Here is a 21,695-nt window from a genome sequence, read left to right as displayed (position 1 = left end):
TTTAAGAAGTCTTATTACTATAAATATAAAGAAGATAAGAATAAGTATACTAGAGTAGATTAATAGAATAAGATTAAAATTTTGAGGATTTTTACAACAAGTCATGCTTGATTTAAGGTTATATCTCTTCCAATACCTTAATGGATTTGTTCAAGTTGGACTTATAAGAACATTCATATTTAGAAGTGTTCTCATTTGATTTGCATCCTTCATGGAAAATGATTTATGACTTTTCTATGATTTTAATTTATTTGTGAAAGAATTTTTGGCTGTATTTGGAAAAAATGATTGAAAAATGGTAGCAGAGATCAAACTCCTATCTTTATGACAAAGATCATGTTTAGCCACTATATATGTTGCAAAATTCCAAAATCTTACTTGCGACATAGATTAGAATGACAAAATCCTTATCAACCAATTTCAATATGAATTGAAAGATAATATGAAAGAATTATTATTAACAATTCCAAAAGCATAATCATTATAATAATTTATTTTTTAAGCTATTGCATATAATAATTGATTTTTTAGTAGATATCAAGAATAAAGATTTGGTTTAAGAGATACAAAATCAAGTCATAACAAAAACTTCAAAGTTTTTAGAAACTTACTTATTAAAATCAAAACCAATGTAAATTTATATAATATGTTTTAAATCTCTTAATAAGTAAAAAAAGACTCGAAGTTATTAAAAAGGTTTGTACTCATATTATAAAGAATCTAAGTACATTGTTGAATATTATCTAAATAAGCAATGTAGTCACAAAATGAGGATCATAGTTGCCAAAGAAGATATTATGTGAAAAAACAAATTTTTTTAGCTATAGTAGGAATTATATGGTTGAAATCTTGTAAAATATCCACTAAAGGTCTTATTTTCTTTTCAAATTCCTTATCTAATTTTACAATAGATGTTTGTTTAGAACCTAAAATTTATAAAGTATTTGCCTTATTAACTTCAAGAGTCTTATCTTATTTTATAAACAAAGACTTTGTTAAAAAATATTAAAAATATTTTTAGATAAGAAAATTAGACTTATGCATGTAAAAAACTATGATTATTCAATTGATCTTCAAAAAAAAGCTCAACCGTTATTAAGACCAATCTACAACTTATTATAAAATAAATTGGCCATACTCAAAGAATACATTAATAAGAATCTGGCAAAGAATTTTATATGCCATTCTAAATTTCTAGCATGAACTTATATCTTATTTGTAAAGAAAAAAATTGGATCATTGTAGATATGTGTAGATTATGAAAAATTCAACAAGATTACCATTAAGAATATGTATTCTTTATCTTTGATTTCAAGACTTCTTAATGAATTAAATCATGCAAAGATCTATATAAAAATAAGTCTACAAAGAACTTATAATTTGATATACATAAAAAATTAGATGAATAGAAGATTGTATTTTGAACCAAGTATAGATATTTTGAATATAATATCATACCTTTTGGATTCAAGAATATAATTTTTTTTTTCAATATCTTATGAATGATATTTTTTAAGAGTTTTTAAATGATTTTTTAATATATTATCAAGGTGATATTTTAATCTATTCTAAGAATACAAAAAACACAAATTTTATATTTGTTATGCATTACAAAAATTAAAAGATATAGAATTATATGCTAAGATAGAAAAGTATATATTTTACACAACTCAAGTTGACATTTTAGGATATATCATTTTAAATGATGGCTTTATGATGAATCTTTAGAAAGTTTAAACTATTATGAATTAAAAAACTCCAAAAATAATAAAAGACGTACAATATTATTTTTAGAATTTTTTAATTATTATTAAATCTTTATGAAGAATTTTTCTTAATTTGCAACTCTACTTATAGATTTGAATTATAAAGACAAACTTGAGTGGAATAAAGCAATTGAAGTAGCATTTGAAGCTTTATGAATATCTTTTATTTCAATACCAATCTTATATGCCATTAACTTTTCTAAGATATTTTTTATGAAAATAGAAGCATTAAATTTTGCTTTAGATAGGATATCACTATAAATGACAAGAGTTGACAAGCTTTATCTAGTAACTTTTCATTCTATAAAACTTTCAAAATCTAAGATCAACTATGAGATTCATAATAAAGGACTTATTGCAATTGTGGATTCATTTCAAAAATAGTGCCATTATTTAGAAGGCATCTCTAGTCTAATCATTATATATATTGATTATAAGAATTTCAAATATTTTATGTCAACATATGTTCTAAATTTTCGCCAAGTCCATTAGAGCATATCTTTGTGAAGATTTGAATTCAAGATTACTTATTGACTAGGAAAATAAAAAGATTTATCAAATGCATTTTCTAAATATTCTTATCTTGCACCAAAAGATTTTTTTTTTTTGAAGATAGAGTAATTTTATATTTAAGTAATGAAATCAATTTTGATTTTTGATTTAGTCTTTTTTAAGAAAATTTAATTAAGTATGTACCTTGATCCTTTTATTTATGATGTTGAGTTTCATGATACTTCTTTGAATTTAAAAATAATATACTTCATTTTGAAAGATGCTTATATATTTTAAAAAATAAAATATGAATATATGCTTTTCAAGCTTGTGACAACTTTCTATCTATATAATATTTTGAATACAATAAGACTTTGAAATTAATATCCAAAGATTTTTGGTGGCTTCAAATATGAAGGGCAATTAAAGACTTTATATTATCATGTAACATTTGCTCAAAATCAAAAATTCTATGTCATCAACTTTATAGATTATTTTAAGCATTACCTATTTAAAAATAAATATGTTCTTTTATTTCTATAGATCTTATAATAGGTCTTTTAATTTCAAGTTTATATAAATCTATATTTATTATTATAAATTATTTTACAAAGATGATACATATTATCTTATATACAAAATCTATTATAGATTAAGAAACAACTATTTTTTTGATAATATCTATTATTATTATAAATCATCAAAAGATATTATATTGAATAAAATAATCAATTTATATCAAAATTTTGAAGATAGACATAAAACTATCTTCGGCTTTCTATCCTCAAACAAAATAAGTGAATCAAGTTTTAGAAAAATATTTAAAATATATCATCAACTACTATTAAGATGATTGAATAATTCTTTGGCTATTGGAAAATTTTACTTACATTAATATAATACATTTTTTTATTCAAGAAACATCTTTCTATGCTAATTATTATTATTATCTATAACTTGATACTTTTGATTTTTTAAAATTAAATAATCTTGTGGCAAAATATTTGACCAATTATTTATTTAAATTATATGCAATAATAAAGAAAAAATTAGAATAAATTTAAGAAAAACTAAAAATTATTATAAATTTATATTATACAAAACAACCTCAATTCCACATTTATAACATGATATGATTATTTTGTTGTAATATTAAAAATATTTGCTATTCTAACAAGTTGGATTATTATAGATTTGAAAAATTTTTAATTTGAAAAAAATTCAATCCAACCACTTATTGATAACACCTATCAAAGTCTATAAAGATCCATATTATATTCCACAAATTTCTTTTTGAACCATACAAGATAGTAGATATGCTTGGAAGAAGACAAATATAATTTTTTTTTTTTTTTTTTTTTTTTTATATAAGTAGATAATAATTATAATTATAAGATTGAAGAAGTCATAGACTGTCAAGGATATGAATTTCTAAGAACCAAAATATAAATACACTCTTATGATACTTGAAAAGACTAAAAAATCACTCAAGATGATATAATATTAAACTAGAATGGCTATTACTAAAGATAAGAAAATTAGAAAGCCTTGAAATAAGACTAAAGATTAAAAAGGTATTGACAAGAATTAAAAAGGCTTCCTTCTTGCTTCTATATATACTTTTAACTAAGATCTACGTGGCAATGTCTTATATGACCTCCAAAACATGTTGACTTTACAAGACACATATCTTAACTTGCAAGGCAAGTTTTTTATATGTACGCCACATAATTAATTTATTCTGCAAGCTATCAATATTTTGTTAATTTATTGATCAATTTTCTATCTTATCAATTAATTATAAACACATGTAAAATCAAAGTAGTGTCTATAAAGCTTGTAAGAAGCTTCTTTAGAAAATATTATGAAATAAATCTATTTTTATTTATTTCTACTTAATCATATAGATAAATATTATAATAAATTTATATGTTTGTAATATTATCCTCTCTTTTAGGGATGACTTCTACAAGGAGTGGTTATCATATGTTGAAGAAATCTAAGATGCAACAAATTATATTTGCCACATACTTTGATCTTTGTTCTCTTTGAAGATAGTTGATACGTCCTTTTAGCTATTAATATTGTCTTATATCAAGGCAAAAAGACCACCTTGTTATTTGATTGTTATTGAGGTCTTTGTAACTTCCTTCAAATAAAACATTTGGAATACCGTCAATAATTGTTTTAACCTCTAATAAAATTACAAAATATTGGCAGTCTCTTCTAAGGTCATGATACCAAATATGTTGTATCTTTCCATTTATTTAAAAAAGGATGTATAATTCTTGAGGATCTTCATCTCAATTATGTCATCTTGAAGGTTGTAACAATCACAATGTTTCATTTAATAAGTAAATAAGTAATAGCTCTTGAGTTGAATTTGCTTGTTATTGATTCTCCATCTTTTTAGTATCAAAAATACATAAAAGTATCAAACAAGAATAGAAGATAGAATGCTATCTGTTTTAGATCTTCTTTCTTTTATATCAAAGATTTTTTATTCTTTATCTTGATTTTAATAAATATCGTCAATGAAAAACTTCAACCTTCTTTATTGCATTTATAAGATTCTTTGCTAGCTTCTATATGTGTTCATTAATATCATATTTGTATCAATGAACAAGATATTCTAATCTATTTTGGCAACACCTTAAATCTAAGACTTCTTTTACCTTGAATTTTTAATTATATTCTACTTCTATAGAATGAAGTGGCATTTGTCTTCTTTCTAAGATATTCATTGTCTTATATGGCTTAAAAAGAGATATATAAAATATGAGATAGTTCTTCATAGATTGAGATAAATATAATCAATAAGCAACATGATTGATTTATTGTCAAGGACATGAACTAAAAGATGATGCATAAACTAATGAAATCCATGTCAAAGAAAGAGTGACAAAATAAAAATAAGAAAGTATGTATATTAAAAGAAATTAAAAAGGCTTATTGCTAAAAGACAAGAAAACTAGAGAGTCTTGAAATTAGATTAGAAGCAAGAAAGAAATTGACAAGAGTAAAGAGGGCTTCACTCTTGTCTCTATATATAATATCTAACTAGGAGCTATGTGGCAATATTCTATAGGATCTCTAATATGTGTTGACTTTATAGGACACATGCCTTGACTTACAAGACAAGTTTTTCTACATGTGGGCCACATAGTTAGCTTGGTCTTCAATCTAACAACATGTATGGCACATGGCCAACTTGTTGATCACGTTTTTAACTCAAAAGTCAATTAAAAACACCTATAAAGTCAAAGCAGTGTCTATGAAGCTTTTAAAAAGCTTCTATAGAAGATATTATAGAATTAACTTACTTTTACCTACTTCTACTTATTTCTACCTATTTATACAGGTAATTATTGGCTTACATGTATATGTCCATGATACTTGTTCATTAATAAGAAAAGATCCAAGCCTACAAGTAGTTGTCAAAGACATGAATTTCAAAGAAAGAAATCCTCAATATACTCTTGTGACACTAAAAAGAAGTAGAAAGTTATTTAAAGATGATATATTATTGAACTAGAATGGCTATTGCCAAAAACAAGAAGACTAGAAAGTCTAGAAAGAAGATTAAAGACTAGAAAGGTATTGACAAGAATGATGAATTATGTTTGTCACATACTTTGATCTTTGTTTTCTTTGAAGATAGTTGATAAGTCCTCTTAGCCATTAATAGTATTCTATATTAGGACAAGAAGACCACCCTATTATTTGATCATTGTTGAAGCCTTTATAACTTTTTTTGAATAAAATATTTGAAACACCATCAAGAGTTGTTCCTATTTCTAATAAAATCACCAAACATTGTAAATTTCTTCTAAGATTATAATATCAAATACGTTGTATCTTGCCATCTATTTGAAGAAGGATATGTCATTTTCAATGATCTTTATTTTAATTACGATATCTTAAAGGTTGTAACAATTGTAATGTCTCATGTAATAAGTTAATAAATAAAATATCTTGACTTGAATTTGCTAATTATTGATTCTCTATCTTTTTAGTTTCACAAATGTACAAAAGCTAAAAAAAAAGATAGAAGATTGAGTGTTATCTTTCTTTGATCTTGTTTCTTTTATAGCAAAGATTTGCTATTCTTCAGCTTGATTTTGATGGATGTTATTGATAAAAAGTTTCAACTTTCTTAGTTGCATTTGCAAGATTCTTTGCTAGCTCCCATGTGCATTCACTAATATCATATTTGTACCAATAAAGAAGGTATTCTAACCTATTTTGGCATCAACATGAATCTAAGACTTCTTCATCCTCAAACTTTTGATTATTATCCATTTCAATAAGAGGAGGTGGCATTTGTCTTCTTACCAAGATATTCATTGTTTTTATGGCTCAAAAAGAGATATATGAAATATAGGATGGATCTTCATAAACTTTGGTAAATATAATTGATAAGCAACATGATTGACTTGTTTACTAATAAAAAAAGATTTTAGCCTATGATAATCCAACTTGTTACAAGGATAGATAGTCTTAATATTATAACGAGGTAACTATACCTTGTCACCGACATTGAATTGTGGTTTTTTCTTACGATAGGCATCTGTATTAATCTTTTGTCATTCTTGAGCTTCTTTTAATTGCACCTTCATTGTTGCATGTAGCTTTGACAAATAATTTGCCAAATCTTTTGTCATAAAATTATCAATTTTTAAAAAGTCAAAAGTATTAAATTATGGATGATAACCATAATTGGAAAAAAAAGGTGTTTGTTGAATGGATGAATGTATCAAATTATTGTATGCAAACTTTGCAAATGGTAAAAGAATTGTCCAATCATCTTGATGATAATTGATAGTATATTTCAAATACTGCTCCAAAATTTGATTCATTCGTTGTTGTTTTGTAACACGACTATATGGTAAAAGATAATAATATGGATCTTATTATAGAAGAGCCAAGTTAAAAGATAAAGTAGAAAAATATGAATAAAAGATAGGAAGATAGTAAAACTTTTAGTAGTAGTACTACCTTTTTATAAAAGTAACTTCTATTTACTTTATAGGGCCATAAATAAGGCAAAATAAGATAGATTAGAAAAATAAATGATATAAGCATCTTTAAGAAGAAGTTAAAAGTAAATTCTAGCAAAAATTACTTAGAAAAATTGGATATTGTTACACGAAGAAGGCCGGTTAGGAACCTAGATCGAAATCAGACCCTGAGGCACAAAATCGAGCACCTATAGTAACTCAAGGGTTCTTTGGTAGATTAGAGAGTGGGATTTGATAGCAAACTAGATAGAGTTTCAATAAACATTAGTTTTGTGTAATTTGGATTTGTAATGACTTTGTAAGAGCTTTACAAAGTCAAGTTTGTTTTTAGATGACTTGAATTTTGTAAAATAAAATAGGGTTGATATTTTGGATGATTTCAAGAGTTTTGTAATAGATCTATAGGTGAAATTTTGTGGAATAATGGCCATAATTGTGCTTAATAAGTTTTGTGAATCTTAGCTCAATCTAATGGTTAAATTGAAGGTTATTGAGGTTTAAGTGGGTCAAGGTCTCAAAAAGTAGAATTTTAAGCCTAATGAGGGTTTTTAAGATTTCTTGTAATCTACTAGTTGAATTGGAGTAAAATTTGAGTGGAAGGATATTAGACTTGTTTTCTTATGTATGTGATAATTTTGAAATCAATTGAATGATGAAAAGAAGAGATATTGCCTCTAGGAGATTAGTATCAAGGTCACAGTACGAGGCCGACCAATATCAAAGCACGTTTTTGAGGTTATCGTCTATTTAGTAATTTCGATCTTTTTCAAATTTTTTGTGCTTGTTTTCAACTTAGTTTTTAAGAAGTGTGAAAATTTTGAATTAAGATCGATGGTTCATTCATTAGTTATTGAGGTTTAAATCTGTTGTAGAAATTACTAGGATTTGGTTTAGGGTTTTAGATTTGGTTAGGATTAGATTTAGGGTTAGGATTTGGTTACGATTTGATTTAAGATTAGGATTTGATTTAGAATTTAAGATTCGATTTAGGATTTGAATTAAGATTTAGGATTTAGGATTTGGTTAGAATTTGATTTAGGGTTTAGGATTTGATTTAGGATTTAAGGTTTGATTAGGATTTGGTCTAGGATTTAGGATTTGATTAGAATTTGATTAGAATTTGATTAAGGTTAGGATTAGATTAGGATTTGATTCAAGGTTAGGATTTGGTTAGGATTTGATTTAGGATTAGGATTTGATTTAGGATTTAGGATTTAGTTTAGGATTCAAGGTTTGGTTAGAGTTTGATTTAGGATTAGTATTTGGTTTAGGATTTAGGATTTGGTTTAGGATTCAAGATTTGGTTAAAATTTGATTTAGAATTAGTATTTGGTTTAGGATTTAGGATTTGATTTAGGATTTAAGGTTTGGTTAGATCTTGATTTAGGATTAGGATTTAGATAGGAATTGATTTAAAGTTTAGGATTTGGCGAGGATTTGATTTAGGGTTTAGGATTTTACTTGAGTTTATTTAGAATTTAAGATTTAATTAGTTTTTGGCCTAAAGTTTAAATGAAGTCCAATAGGATTTCAACTAGGATTAAATTAAGATTGAATTGAGATGTATTTGAGATATATTTGTAATCATTCTAATATTTCTTTAAGATTTCTTATTGTTTCTTTGTAATTCTTTTGAGGTTTCTCTGAATTTGATTAAAGCTTCTTTAGCATTGTTAGTGTTCTATTAGAATCAGGATTTTATTGTAGTAATTTCCATTCTACCTTCGACAACCAAGTGCCCAGAGCATTCTTAAGCAAGACTTCATGTATTACGACATTGTTCCGTTTGCCTATTAATTTGAAGATAAAAAATCAAAGAAAGCTTTATATCCACCTTTAAAATCTTAAAAAAGATTATTTAAAATCTTGATATTAATTGATTCTTTTTTTTTGATATAATATCTTTAGATAATCCGTGATAGCAATAGATGTTAAGAAAAAACTTAGCTATTTCTTCACTTATAATAGATTTTGTACATGGTACAAGATATACCATCTTGATAAAATAATCTACTACTATAAATATAAAATCATATAAATTTGAAACTGGAAGATCTATAATAAAATCTATAGAAATGAAAGATCATAGTTGTTTTAAAATAAAAAATGGTAAAAGAAGTTTATAAGGTTGATAGCAAGGAATTTTGAATTTTGAACAAATATTATATGATTATACAAAGTTTTTGACTGCCTTCCACATTTAAAGCCACTAGAAATTTCTTGATATTAGTTCCAAAGTCTTATTGTATTCAAAATATCTGGATGCTAGAAAGTTATGATAAGTTTGAAGAATATGTAATCATGCTCTATCTTCTAGAATGTATAATCGTCCCTTGAAATATAGTAGGTTGTTCTTAAATTTGAGCTTTGAAGTATCATTAGACTTAAAAGATTTATTCTTGATATCATGGATAACTGAATCAAAAAACATACTTGATTGAATTTGCTCAACATAAGTTGAATCAATAGTCAATATTGTTTTTATTGCTTGAAGGTGAAAAAACTTTGATTTCAGGAGAATTATTTTTTGTTGATCAACAAATGCATCTTTTTTTTTGATATAAGATAAGAATATCTAGAAAGGGCGTCCAATAAAATTTATTATTATATGGGTCGATAAGTGATCTTGAAATCAAATCTTGATAAAGACATGTACAATTAACTTGGTAATCATTCAAAACATGTCTTGATAGGAAATACTTGAGGTTCTTATAATCTATATATATTATGATTGGACTCAAGGTACCTTTTAAATAATGACACTATTCTTGAAATGAATCTACAATTACAAGAAGTTCTTTTTTAAAGATTTCATAATTAATCTTGACTGCTAAAATATTTTTGGAATGAAAAGTTAGTAGATAGAATTTATCATCTGCTCCCATTTGTGATAATATTCCATCCAAAGTAAATTTTGATGCATGTATTTCTATAAAAAAAATACCTTGAAGAAGTCAATATAATATAAGATTGGTACAAAAATATATATATTTTTTTAAAACATCAAATGATGCTTTGACTTCTTTATTCTACTTAATTTTTTTACAAGTTTAATATATAAATGGAGCTACGACTTGAGAAAAATTCTTGATGGATAACTTCGATGATAGTAATTGGAAAATCTCAAAAAAAATTGCACTACTCTTACTATTCTTAAAATCTTCTAATCTATGATAGTATGGATCTTCTTTGGATCTACTATTAGCCCTTCATTGGTAAAGATATATCCTAGGAAGTCAACTTGAATAGTATGGAAGACACACTTTTCTAATTTGGCATATAATCTTACATTTCTAAGTTTTTGTAACACATAATGAAAATGAACTTCATAGTTTTTTATGTTTTTAAAGTAGATTAAGTTGTTGTCTTAATAACAGATGATAAAATCATCAAAATACTTACAAAAGACATCATTCATTAGATGTTGAAAAATAGCTGATATATTTGTGAGTGTAAAAGGTATGATATTTTATTCAAAATGTCCATACTTTGCTTGAAACATAACTTTCTATTCATTTTTTTTAATGCGTGTTAGATTATATTTTTGTATAGATATTTACTTGATTCAGTTGATCAAGAAGTCCTAAAATTAAAGATAAAAAATATCTATTCTTCATGTTCATCTTGTTAAGTCTTCAATAATCTACATACATCTACAAAGATCTATCTTTATTCTTCACAAATAAGATAAAAGTCCAAGTTGGAGATTTAAAATGAAGTATGAAATTCTTAGCTAAGTTTTCATTAATATACTCCTTGAGTGCACTCAACTCGTTTTGTAATAGGCTATAGATTGATCCAAATGGTGGTTGAGTTCCTTCATAAAGATTGATATAACAATTATAAGAACAATGCTTTGATAGAAAATTTGTATTTTTCTTTTCAAAAATGTCCTCAAAATCTTGATATTAGTTAAGAATACTACTTGATGTCTTTTTACCATCAAAAATAGATATAGTATATGAAGTAAAGATAACATTTTTTTTACAGCATACATAAAAGCTTTCATACCTATTAATAAGGATTTGGATGTATTAGACTTATGTATTTCTATTTGACTAATAAGATTTTGGATTATACTATCAAAAAAATTAAGGTTATAAGAAATCCAATCTATTAGAGGATTATATTTTTTTAAGCAAGATAATCCAAAAATAATCAAATTGGACGAAGATCTTATTATATTAAATATTACTATACTATTGTGATCTTTAATTTTTATATCTAAAAAAATAGTCTTATACATAATATCTCTAAAAGTTAACAAATGACCATCTATGACTTTTAGATGTACAAATTTCATTTTTTTAACTAATAATATATATATATTTTTATTGACGAAATCTTTGTCTATAAAATAAGCTAAGGCTTTTAAATCTAACAAAGCTAAGACTTTGTGATTTTTTGGTCCTAAATAAATTTCTATTGTAAAACAAGGTGAAAGATTTGAAGAGAGAATAGAACTTGTACTAAGACTTACATAAGATTCCAACTACACGGTATTGTGTTGTAATTTGGCTATCATGTGAAAATAATGGATTTATATATTTAATACATAATATACTAGACAACATGGTAAAAGCCATGTTAATGGATTTTGTTGATTATAGGATGTGGATAGATTACTAGTTCAAAAAGAAGTTATTTAAAAGAGCTTCTATTAGAATTTATATAACTTTATTTTCTTTTGATAGTGATTTTGAAGTTGATCTTATTAGTGGTAAGTTTTAAATATTTAGAGTCACCTTTGTTAGATATTGGTGATCCTTAAAGTCTTATTTTTTTTCCTTATATAATGTTTAGGACATATATTGTATAAATCTTATAAAGAAAAGAGTTGGAGAGGGATTTTGGTAGCAAAAAAGGTAGTTAGGGCACCCATATGAATGAATGGAGATAGATAATGAAAATCTCCATTCCTATCGGTCAAAAATCATGACCAATGGACTTCAAGGAGGCTGCTTGAGGCCATATTAGGGATTAGGATTACATTCTCAAGCTATTTGAGCTTTTGAAGGCTATGATCAAGAGTATCAAGATTTTGACTATGATTTTGATTAAAATTTTGAATCAATTGGAGTTTTTATAAAGGAGATATAGGCACTCAAAGTTGAAGTGTCAATTTTGTACCTATTGTCATTCTTTTAGGTATAACACATGGATACTGAAAGCAACAAACGGTCAATAATTGAGATTGAAGAGAACACTTTTTTAGTTACAATTTTGGCATACTATTTGATGGATTTTAAGTTGAAATGAAGTTAATATTAGACAATCTATAAATTTATAGTTTATTTATTTATTTATTTTTTTAGTAATGCTTAAGGATAAATTCTATGTTATGTGTAAAGTTGACAAAAATTGAACAATTGCATCGAGAGATATGAATTTCTAAAGTTTGAGAAGAAGAAAATCTTTGCAAGAAAAATATATTTTGAAGGGATTTTATTATAAATTAAGCATTTTATACAAAGTAAAGGGATTTTTTAGAAGTCAAGATTTTGTATATATGTTGAAGATAGATATATAGAGCTATGGTTAATTTTTTTATATAAAGATGAGTTTTTGAGAGGAGATTATAGATTTTCTTTGGAATTATTAAAAATCTAACTTATCAGCAAATGGTTAATTATGATTTGATATAACTAAGAATATTACGAAATTCTTAGATATTTTAGAAAGCCTTATGTACAAACCTTCTTAAATATAAAAGTTTTTATTAGTGTGATATCTTTTTGATATTGTAGTATTTATTTATCTTCTACTTAAAAGATTAAATAATTTATTAGAGCTTAGCCAATAAATTAAAACTAAAGTCTCTATAGATAGGTATCCAACGTATTTCTAAATATAAAACCACACAATATGACAATGATTCCTATTATATTTAGAAAAACTCGTTTTTGATACATTGTCTTCTTTGGCAACCATGCTTCTTATTTTGTAGTTGTATTGTTTCTTTGAACAATGTTGAGCAATATGTTTAGCTTCTCCATAATATAAGCATAAGACTTCTTAATGTCGTTAAGTCTTTTTCTACTCTATGAGTGGTTTAAAATATATTGGATTAATTTGCATTGATTTTAGCCTTGATTAATGTGTTTCTGAAAACTTAAGAGCTGCCTTCATATTTGATTTGTTCCTCTCTACTCAAATCTTTATTCTTAATGTCTTTCAAATAATTAATTGTTGCATGTAATGGCTTGAGAAATAAATTTTTTTAAAGATTTTGTCTTTGATATTGTCAGTAATAAATCTTTGATATGAGATTTGTCATTCTAGTTCACGTTATAAGCAAGGTTTTGGAATTTAATAGAATATATAGTGGTTGACCATGATGCTTATGACAAAGATAAGAGCTTGGTCTCTGCTTCTCTTTTTTGATCACTTTCTCCAAATGTAGCCATAAATACTTTTAGAAATGAATTCAAATCACAAAAGAATTATAAATCTTTTTTTAATTAAATGCATAAATCAAAAGAGAGCAATTTTTGATAGAAGTTTGCCTATGAATCTAACTTGAATCTATATGATTAGATAAAAATAGGTAAAAATAGATTAATTTCATAATATCTTCTATACAAGCTTTTTAGAAGCTTCATAAATATTATTTTGACTTTATAGGTATCTATAACTAATTTTTTAGGTTGAAAACATGGTCAATAAGTTGGCCATATGCCACACATATTAGTAGCTTGAAGAACAAGCTAACTATATGGCTCACACATAAAAAACTTGCCTTATAAGCTAAGGCATGTATCTTGCAAAGTCAATATATATTAGAGATCTTATAGAATATTACCACATAGCTTCTAGTTAGATAGTATATATAGAAGCAAGAGTGAAGCCTTCTTCACTCTTGTCAATTCTTTTTTTTGCTTTTAGTTTAGATTTAAGAGTCTTTAATTTCCTTGTCTTTTGGAAATAGCTATTTCAGTTTCTTTTTAATATACATATTATTTTATTACTATTCTTTTACTTTTTTTTTCACACAAATTTTCCAGATTTATACATCTTCTAGTTCATGTCCTGGATAGCCACATAATTAGCTTGTTTTGCAAATTATTAATATGTGATTAACTTATTGACCAAGTTTCTAAGCTATTAATCAACTATAAATACATGTAAAGTCAAAACAACATTTATGAAGCTATAGAAAGCTTTTCTAAAAGATATTATAAAATTAACCTACTTTTATCTATTTTTACCTACTTCTTTTTAATTTTATAAGTATTTATTAAATTATACATATATATATATATATGTATATTTCTATGACATTAGTCTTGATATTATGATAAAATAGCCATACCTTGTCATTCACGTTGAATTGTAGTTGTTGCTTGCAATAAGCATCTTCATTGATCTTTTGTCTTTCTTGAACTTCCTATAATTGTGCCTTTATTATTACATGTAGTTTTGACAAATGATTTTAAAATCTTCTACTACAAGATTATCAACTTTTGAAAAGTTAAAAGTATCAAATCATGGATGATAATCATAATTAACAAAAAAAATAATTTATTGAGCAGAAGAATGTACCAAATTATTATATACAAACTCTATCAATGGTAAAATAATTTTTTAATCATCTTGATGATACTTAATGGTACACCTCAAATATTGCTCCAAAACTTGATTTACTTGTTTCATTTATCCATTATTTTAAAGAATATCAACTTGGAATGTAAAATCATCCCTCAAAGTAGAGTGAATTATTTTAAAATTCAAACTTGGAAGTATAATGAGACTTAAAATAATTATTCTTAATATCACAAATAAGAGGAATATAAGACATACTTGATTGAATATGCTTAACAATGATTGAATCAATAGTAAATGTTTATTTTATTACTTAAAGATGAAAATACTTTGGCTTCAAGAGAATTATTCTTTGTTGATTAAAAGCTATATCTCTTTTTTTTATACAAGATAAGAGCGTCTAAAAAGAGTATTTAATAAACCTTATTATTTTTCAAGTCTATAAGTTATTTTGAAATCAAATCTTGATAAAAACATACTCCAACAGGCTTGGCGACAACTTAAAACATGTATGGACATGAAGTACTTGAAGTTCTTGTAATTTGTATATATAATAATGGGACTAAAATTTCCTTTTAGATAATGACACTATTCCTTGAAATGAATCCACAATTATAAGAAGCTCTTTATTAAGGATCTTGTAGTTAATTTCAGCCATTAAAAATTTCTTAGAATAAAAAATAACTAGGTAAAGCTTATCATCTCCTTTCATTTGTGATAAAAAAACATCTATAGCAAAGTCCAATGCATCTATTTCTATGAAGAACTCTTTAGAAAAATTGACATATTATAAAATTGATGTAAAAATAAATGTTATCTTTAAGGCTTCAAAAGATATTTTTGTTTATTTGCTCTTCTTAAGTTTGTCTTTACATATCAGATGTGTAAGAAAAGCTACAATTCGAAAAACAAATCTTGATGAAGATTTGTTAATAATTAAAAAATTTCAAAAAATATTATATATCTTTGATTGTTTTTGAAATCTTTCGATCCATGATAGTTTGAACCTTCTTAGGATCTATCATTAATCATTTGTTGAAAATGTTATATTCTAGAAAATCAACTTAAGTAGTGTGAAATACACACTTTTTTTTATCTTTGGATATAATTTGGCATCTCTAAGTTTTTTTTAATATATAATGAATATGAAGTTCATATTCTTCTATATTCTTAAAATAAATTAGAATGTTGTTTAAACAACAGACAACAAAATTATGAAGAAATTTATGAAAGATATCATTCATGAGATGTTGAAAAGCAGTTGGTGTATTCGTGAGTCTAAATGACATGACATTATATTTGAAATGTCTTTATCTAGTTCAAAAAATAATCTTCCATTCATCTCCTTCTTTAATATGGACTAGGTTATATGTTCTTTGTAGATCTATTTTTATATAGATCTTTGTTTAATTGAGTTGATTAAGAAGTCTTGAAATCAAAGGTAGGAGATACCTATTCTTGGTGGTGATCTTATTAAGTCCTCAATAGTCTATGCATATTTGTAGAGATCTATTTTTTTTCTTCATAAATAAAATAGGAACTTCTGTTAGAGATTTTGTATAATGGAATATGGATAAGATAATTGTATTATTGATGCATAAAGATAGGTAATTGGAGCCAGATTGGTGGTTTATGTGAAGCCTACTATAGAACATCTTAGAAGAATTAAGGACAATTATTAGGTAGGACCTACCATTCAAGACATTCTAAAAAATTCTATGATAGTTGAATAAAGTATAAATAGGATTGATCAAGGCTATTTGAGGTATTTGGTCAAATATGACTTAGGTCCCTTTTTTTCATGAAAGTTTGATTTTTAATTTTTATATTATTTTATTTTATTTCTTTTTGCTTAATTTCATCTTTTATATTCTATTTTTTAAAATTTTATTTAGTTTTATTTTGATTTATTTTTTCCTACTTTGTGATGGAATTTATGTTGTTATAGACTAAAAAGGTTTTAGATCTTTAAGAGAATTTAATCTTATTATTAATATTAGAGCAAGTATTAATCTATTAATTTGTAATGTATTAATAGCCACTATCTAGTTAGAAGTTAATTGTTGTAGTCACATTGGTTATTATTTTGAGGCTACCACAAGTTACTTTTAAGAAGTCAATTGGAAAAGTAGAAGACATTATGATAGTAAAGTTTGATAAAGAAATTACAGCACAAAAGATATAACAGAGCCATTTCAAATGGAAGTTCATATATAAGTCCTTTTAGACCAGATAGCTACTATATAAGAACAAATTGAAGCTTCTAGGACAAGGGAGTTGACATCTACTAGGCTAAAATTAAGCAAATTTAGAATATATTCAGAAACTTCAAGACAAGAAGATATATGCTAATGGCTCTTCAACGTGTGAGAATATCTTCAACTATCTGGAAGAAGCACCACTCAAGGATTCATGTATGCAGCTAGCTATTTGAAAGGTGTAGCAGCTATTTGGTATTGAAATTAAGCTCAAAATTATAGAACTCAAGGTAGATTTTGTAAATAAGAAGAGTTTTAGACCAAACTTAGGAATTAATTTAGATCCATCAATGTAGAAAAATTAGCACGTAATCAATTGGCCAATCTTATATAATCTAGGTCACTATAAAATTATATCTCTCAATTCAAGTTCCTATGTCTCTGAATTGACAACGTTTCAAAGACAAAGACGATCGATTGGTTATACAAGGATTAAAATCTTTGATTTAATAAAAAGTAGAATTAAGGGATGTATAATTGTTTGAAGAGATAGTTAGGATTGCAAAGAGGGATGATGCTATAAATTTTAGAAACCATGGAGCACAACCTATAAGGCAAAATTTTATGCTACTATCTAATATTATGGTATAACAACCAATGCTAATGGAGATTGATGCCTTATAAGGACCATTGTTACTACAGAGACAATAATTATTGGCATAAAAAAATTTGTATTATTATTGTCAAGAGTTAAACCATCAAATCAAAGATTTTTCAAAGCATCAAAATTGAGGTACTAATAAAATAAGGTGGATTTATAATTTCAAGGCTCATTAGCATGATAAAGAAGTAAAATAGGAAAATGGGGCTCTCTAGCAAAAGCACCAAGGGCCAATGCTGGGGATAACCATTGTCTCTTAGAGACAAATAGCATGGCCTTGGATAACTATTAGAAGGGTCGACTGGTGTGTCTAATAAATCAATTAAGAGGACAACCATATTAAGTGCTTATAGATTGCGACTCTACAAAAAATTACATCTTGAGTGATATTGTGAATCGACTTCTTTAATGCCAAGTCGATCAAAGAAAAAAATATATATCTAATTAATGACCAAGAAAATATATTAAGTGAGACATAAAAAGAAGAAACCTTGAAGTTGGATGATACCTATACCTTAAGACAGAAGTTCAAAGTATCAAAGCTCAAATATGATGTTATCTTTAGTATACCATAGCTAAAGGTGGAAAATAAGAAATTTGATTAACTAATAAGAACAATCTCCTTCAAAGATGATAGATGCAAGGTAATTCTTTGTGCCTTCATATCAAGTGAAGTAACAAAATAATTTGTAGCTAAAAGCTTACTTGTAGAAATGACCTTCATGAAGAAACAAATACAACATAAGCAAGAAATATATATAGTGATTCTAAGTCTTGCCTCAATGGCGGAAAAGATAATCAAAAGAGTAGAATGGACAGAGCAATTCATACATGAATATTAGGAAGTTTTTCTAATTAACTTACATAATAGTGTGCTACCTAATTAAGATACCCTCTTTCAAATAGAATTATTGCTTGGAGCCAAATTGACAAGTCAACTAATTTATTACCTAGGACTAAATGAACTTAAAGAGCCGCAAAAGATATTAGAAGAACTCTTAGAGAAGGACCTTATTCAAAAAAATAAGTTACCATAAAGAGTACTTGTACTCTTTGTACCGAAGAAGGATGGTGGATTTTAGCTTTGCGTTGATTATTGAGGCTTCAATAAGCAAATTGTCAAGAATGCATATGTATTTCCATGTGTAGATGATCTTCTTGACCAACTTTTAGTTGCAATCATTTTTAGCAAATTGGACTTTTATAGTGGCTATAAACAAATACCTATTAGTTAGAAAGATATAAAAATGACAACATTTCATATGTGCTATATTTTGAATGGCTTGTTTTACCTTTTGGCCTCACTAATATTCTAGCCTCTTTCATGGCTCACATAAACAAATTATTTTGGGATCTTTTGAACAATTATGTAGTTGTTTTTATCAATGATATCCTAGTCTATAGTAAAATCTTTAGAGAGCATGAGCAATAGCTATGGATAGTATTATACTACTATAAGATAGTTGCTTCTATCGTAGCAATCACAGTGTAAACATTATAAGTTGGAAGTCATCTTTTTAGGGCATATAATTTTCTTTGAGGGCATATGCATAAAGTAGAATAAGGTGAAAGTAGTATAAGATTGGCCAACCTCCAAGGATGCTTATGTAGTCTACTCATTCTTAGGCCTTACTAGATATTATTGCTATTCTTTTTGGTGATTTACACATATTGATGCTTCATTAACAAGCCTATTAGAGAAAGGTGCATCATTTGAATAGAAATTGAAGCAGCAAAACACTTTTGATAGGTTGAAGGAGGTACTCATTATTGCTCCAATATTACAACCATATGATCCCAACCTTCTTTGTACACTTAATATTGATACTTTCAACTTTGCTATTGAAGCAATCTTTCAATAAGACTTTGGTAGGGCTCTTCAACTCATGGTGTATGGATTATGCAAGCTTAAAAGAGCAAAGTATAATTATTCTTTATATGATTAAAAATAATTAGTGATTGTACATGCCACAAAAGTATGGCAATACTATTTGTTGGACAAGCTAGTGATTGTTCAAATTGACCATCAACCCTACTATATGATTTGCATCTGAAAGATATAAAATTAAGACATCATCATTAAGAAGAATAGTTAGAATTTTTTGACATTTAGCTTGAGTACAAGAAACGATATCATATTGAGTTGGACAGCTTATTATGAAGACCAGACTTGAAAGCCAAATTGAGAGACAAGGTAGAAGTGACTACCATTAATAATATGATTTTAAATCTAACCAAAGAGGTAGAATAGAAAGAAGCTATGCATCAGGATGCTTATTTCAAGATGATTAGCAATCGACTAAAAGTAGATGATATATAATATCAAGATTACAATCTTAATGATGGCTTATTTTATTTTAAGAAGTAAATTTATGTACTTGATGATACTATATTCTAAATATATATATTTCAAGAGGGACACAATATTTCAATATCTAGGCATTTAAAGCATGAAAAGATTTTAGAATGAATATCAAGGATATGGTTTTGGATAGGTTTGGATCATCATATTTGAGCTTTTGTATAGTCTTGCTAGTCATGTCAATATAACAAAGTATGCAATGTGACATTTCTTGAGATATTGTAGCCAATTCCACTATTTATAGTACATTGGGAGTAAATGACTATGAACTTTACTATATATTTACCACAGATGCTTTATAATCACAGTACAATTATTGTCTTTAAAGGCCGACTTTTGAAATAACTTTATTTGGCTACGATTTAAGTTGATATTGATATCTTAATACTTGCATAAATCTTCTTTGATATTATCTTTCATCACCAGAGATTACTTCGTATCATCATTTTAAATTAGGATGTGCACTTTATGAAGAGTTTTTGATAGGCCTTTTTCAAGCTACCAAATACACGACTTGCCATATCTACAATCTTCTATCCTCAGATAAATAAAAAAAAAAGCATGCAAATTCAATCATGAAAGATATGCTATGGGTATTTGTGGTGGTTTACCATAATAATTAGCATGAATATTTGATGTCCGTAGAGTTTACTTATAATGATAGTATTTAAGCAAATACTGATTATTTACTATTCTTCTTTAACATCAATTAGCATCCAAGTATGCCAACGACTCTCCATCATCCTATTGACATCAACAACTTGACAACGAAAGAGTTTATACAATGGCTTATATATGCCTTGTACAAAATACAGTATCACTTCTTTATCACACAAAATTGACAAAAGCAATATGTGGATAACCACCGGTAACATAAGACCTTCCGAAAAGGTGACCAGATATTACTCTCTAATACCAACTTTTCACTTGTTACATCAACTCAAATTCGTAAGCTAACACCTTCGTGGCTTGAACCTTTTTGCATTTCTACAATGATTTTTAATATTACATATTGCTTTGAGCTTTTGTTACATATTCAAGTCTATCCAATCTTCTATGCTTAAAAGCTCAAGGAATTTTATACTAAATTAAGGTGCTTCTTGAATTGATGCAAACGACCACTACCACCAGTGGTAATTGATAACTAATAAGAATATAAAATAAATAGTATTTTGGAGCATGGCTACCTTTGTCGTGGCAATGGACATTTGTAACTTCAATATAAGATCCACTAAAAAGGCTATCCTATTTATGATGCAATGTAGAAACTTGTATGGAACCTCACACATTATCAAAGAACAATTCAGATGTACAATTAGGAGCAAAATAAGAACATTTTGTATTAATAGAGGAAAATTAATTGTGATAGAATATGGATAAGATAATTATATTATTAACGCATAGAAATAGGTAATCAGAGCAAATTTCATGGTCCATATAGGATCCACCATGAAACATCTTAAAAGAATTAAAGGCGATTATTTAAGTAAGGTCCATTTCTAAAATCTTCTAAAAGAGTACTTATTTTGGTGGAATCTTCTATTAGAAACATTCTAGAAAGTTCTAAGATGGTTGAACAAAGTATAAATAGGACTAATCGAGGCCATTTGGGATATTTTATTAGGTATGGCTTTGATACCTTTCTCATAGTAA

Source organism: Physcomitrium patens, chromosome 14 (genome assembly GCF_059467195.1).
Source record: "Physcomitrium patens ecotype Gransden chromosome 14, ASM5946719v1, whole genome shotgun sequence".
Lineage (NCBI taxonomy): Eukaryota > Viridiplantae > Streptophyta > Bryopsida > Funariales > Funariaceae > Physcomitrium > Physcomitrium patens.
This window is presented reverse-complemented; position numbering follows the sequence as displayed.